Raw genomic sequence first — 3,921 nt, 5'->3', positions numbered from 1 at the left:
TGGAAAAACCATAGCCTTGACTAGATGGACCTTTGTTGGCCAAGTAATGTCTCTGCTTTTTAATATGCTGTCTAGGTTGGTCATAACTTTCCTTCCAAGGAGCACACATCTTTTAATTTCATGGCTGCAGTCACCATCTGCAGTGATTTTGGAACCCCCAAAAATAAAGTCAGCCACTGTCTCCACTCTTTCCCCATCTATTTGCCATGAAGTGATGGGACTGGATGCAATCATCTTAGTTCTCTTAATGTTGAGCTTTAAGAGAGCTCTTAATGAAAGAGCTTTAAGCTCTTTCACTCTCCTCTTTCACTTTCATCAAGAAGCTCTCTAGTTCTTCACTTTCTGCCATAAGGGTGGTATCATCTGCCTATCTGAGATTCTGTGTACTATAAAACAACTGAAAAGAGCTGAAAAGTGCAATGAAAACCATAAAAACATGCTGCTCTTAACCGACACTGCATTCATTCCTGAATAAATACTGCTGTGAGTATCCAAGGCACCAGGAGCACAGTATTCCTGGCAGCCAAAAAGCACAGGGAACATAGTTTGAGGGCATGGGAGCAATCTTCTCTATTAACCAATCAGACTACGTGAAAAGGACACTAAAATGTTACAGATCTCCAAAGTATAAAACAAAGTAATTCATCACTGTTAGAAATATACATTACCTCCTCAGGAACTCCAAATCTTTTAGCTGGGATCTTGGCAATGTACTTGTTAAGCAGGTCTTTTGTCAAACAATCATAGTTGCTAAATGCAGTCTCGGAAAAAATGAGTCCCTATGTTTAAAATAAGACAGGAAAAAATAAAGTACATAAAATTAAATTTTAATTGGAAAGACAACAAGGCAGTCTGTCATCCAACACTAACAATTAATTGGTTTAAGTTTAATAGAGTTTAAGTTCACATTTGTAATGTTAATTTTTCTTAATATGGTCAAAGAAGTACAGTCAACCTCTACTAAAAAAGGATAATCTGAATGCTCATTTTGTGACCTCCCCTCCCCTAATAACCAGCCAAGCTCGGGATGTTTTCATAAAAGACTTGGCTTCTGAAAGCATAATCATGAGCATATCAGAGAAGCCCTTAACTGGGGACAATGGGACAGGGTAGTCTATTTTGTCTTCCACTAAGGCTTCATTGGAAAAGACCCTGATGCTGGGAGGGATTGGGGGCAGGAGGAGAAAGGGACGACAGAGGATGAGATGGCTGGATGGCATCACCGACTCGATGGACATGAGTTTGAGTAAACTCTGGGAGTTTGTGATGGACAGGGAGGCCTGGCGTGCTGCAATTCATGGGGTCACAAAGAGTCGGACACAACTGAGCGACTGAACTGAACTGAACTGAAGGCTTCTATGTTTTACAATGGAAAACTGGCCTATGGTTAAGTGGGACTTAGAAAATACAGTATTTTCATGGCTTTTTACCTAGAAAGAAATCACAAATAAAAAATTTGAATCCAATATAAATAAATTAAAATTTTAATTGTTTAAGAATTCTTTTATTCAACTTTTAGTAGTTTTCAATGGTTTATAAAGAAAAAAATTACTTAAAAACTGTTTTAACACAGGATAAAGCTGCTTGTTATTGGCTCATAACTACAACTGATTATTTGAAGGAAGGGAGGAGACAGGAGGGATGTGAATATGAGGAGGAAACTTTGCAGTATTAATTACTCCAAACAATACTGAGGTGATATACTGGTTTCTGATTAAACAATTTCTCAGGCTTTCATTTAAAGAGGATGGAATGTTCCAGAGGTATTAAGGTTTAGACATTAAACCCCAAAACATCTCTGAAGGACAAATGTGACTTTAGTATTATGGTTAAAGCATCAACACATCATTAAAGGTTGTCCAGAAATGCATATGTGGAGACCAACATGCCAAAGAATCAACTCTCAGAATGGAAATCTATCCAATCTGTTGTAATGTCAGCCCCAAAGGATTAAAAGGATGTGAAGCTTCTGGCTAGGAACCTGCATTTGTTAAAGATAAGATCTCTCTAACATCCACAAGTCAGCCCATGCTTAGTTACCACTGAGTGGCATAGATAACAATATCTACAGTAAAGAGAGACATCAACGGCAGGGATATTCTTGCTGAAGCAGGCCAGTGGTAAGATGTCAAGGCTGTTCACTTCAGCTCAGTCACTCAGTTGTGTCCGACTCTTTGTGACCCCCACGGACTGCAGCACACCAGGCCTTCCTGTCCTTCACCAACTCCCAGAGTCCACTCAAACTCATGCCCATTGAGTCAGTGATGCCATCCAACCATCTCATCCTCTGTCATCCCCTTCTCCTCCCACCTTCAATTTTTCCCAGCATCAGCGTCTTTTCCAATGATTCAGTTCTTTGCATCAGGTGGCCAAAGTATTGGAGTTTCAGCTTCAACATCAGCCCTTCCAATGAACACTCAGGACTGATCTCCTTTAGGATGGACTGGTTGGATCTCCTTGCAGTCCAAGGGACTCTCAAGAGTCTTCTCCAACACCACAGTTCAAAAGCATCAATTCTTTGGCACTCAGCTTTCTTTATAATCCAACTCTCACATCCATATATGACCACTGGAAAAAACCATAGCCTTGAGCAGATGGACCTTTGTTGGCAAAGTAATGTCTCTGCTTTTTAATATGCTGTCTAGGTTGGTCATAACTTTCCTTCTAAGGAGTAAGCGTCTTTTAATTTCATGGCTGCAATCACCATCTGCAGTGATTATGGAACCCCCAAAAAAAGTCTGACATTGTTTCCACTGTTTCCCCATCTGTTTGCCAAGAAGTGATGGGACCGGATGCCATGATCTTAGTTTTCTGATTGTTGAGCTTTACGCCAACTTTGTCACTCTCCTCTTTCACTTTCATCAAGAGGCTCTCTAGTTCTTCTTCACTCTCTGCCATAAGTGTGGTGCCATCTGCCTATCTGAGGTTATTGATGTTTCTCCCGGCAATCTTGATTCCAGCTTGTGCTTTATCCAGCCCAGCATTTCAAGCTTATATATCACTAATTTGTAACTATTTCACAAATAATTCTCGTATACAGCCAGGATTGAGAATCACTTAATTTAACCTTCTTGACAATCTGACTGTAAATCAAAGAATACTTCTTTCTGATTCTATTTTTTTTTTTATTCTATCTATTTTTAAAAGTCAATCTTTTCTAGTACACATACATATTAACAAATACTTCTATGAGCAACACAAATGAAATCAGAAAAGCACAATTTGTCAAAAGCTTTCATATTAAACATTTACGTACAGGGGCAACACTATTGATCCTTACTCCACTGCTGGCCCATTCCACAGCTAAGGACTTGGTGAGGTTGTAAACACCTTCTCTGGCAGCGCTGCTATGCCTTTAAAAGACAAAATACAAACATTACCATTAGTTTCTATTGGATATGTCTCATATCACCTAAACTGATAGGTATACCAGTGACCTGTCAGAGTTCCACAAGAACATTCTTATTATGAGTCCCTGTCTGAGCTATAAAAAAGAAGCAGGTCCTTCAATATTAACATGAAACCATAGCTAACTGCTAGTCAAACAAATCTCACATAAGTCAAGGCCCACATCTCCCTGTCTGCATGCATGGTCTGTCATGTGCAACTCTTTTGGGATCCCATGGACTGTAGCCCTCCAGGCTCCTCTGTCCAGGGAATTTTCCAGGCAACAATACTGGAGTGGGTTGCCATTTCCTGCTCCAGGGGACCATCCTGACCCAGGGAATGAACCTGCGTCTCTTGTATCTCCTGCACTAGCAGGTGGATTCTTTACCACTGCGCCACCTGGGAAGCCCCAAAGCCCACACAAGATCCCCCCCAAATTCCCACGTGTGAAACAGAAATATTTTGAGGAACTTTTGAATATGAAGGAAAATAAACAAATTGGTAATTTGGAGGGTTACAAGTGTGGTTATTCTT

The 3,921-nt window shown here is 40.2% G+C and overlaps 1 long non-coding RNA gene across 1 annotated transcript in view; it reads right to left on the bottom strand.

Moving 5' to 3' along the window:
* The window catches only part of LOC122426496, a 13,231-nt gene extending 9,874 nt beyond the window's left edge, over window positions 1-3,357 (bottom strand). Inside the window, exons 1-2 of the long non-coding RNA XR_006265178.1 lie at window positions 3,257-3,357; window positions 669-779 (exon numbers count right to left, since the gene is read on the bottom strand). This is a non-coding gene — a long non-coding RNA (uncharacterized LOC122426496). The remainder of the gene's footprint in view (window positions 1-668; window positions 780-3,256) is intronic.
* Window positions 3,358-3,921: the final 564 nt, after the last annotated feature.

This window comes from Cervus canadensis, chromosome 24 (assembly GCF_019320065.1).
Source record: "Cervus canadensis isolate Bull #8, Minnesota chromosome 24, ASM1932006v1, whole genome shotgun sequence".
NCBI lineage: Eukaryota > Metazoa > Chordata > Mammalia > Artiodactyla > Cervidae > Cervus > Cervus canadensis.
The sequence above is the reverse complement of the archived record's forward strand: the minus strand, read 5'-3'. Positions and strand labels throughout refer to the sequence as shown.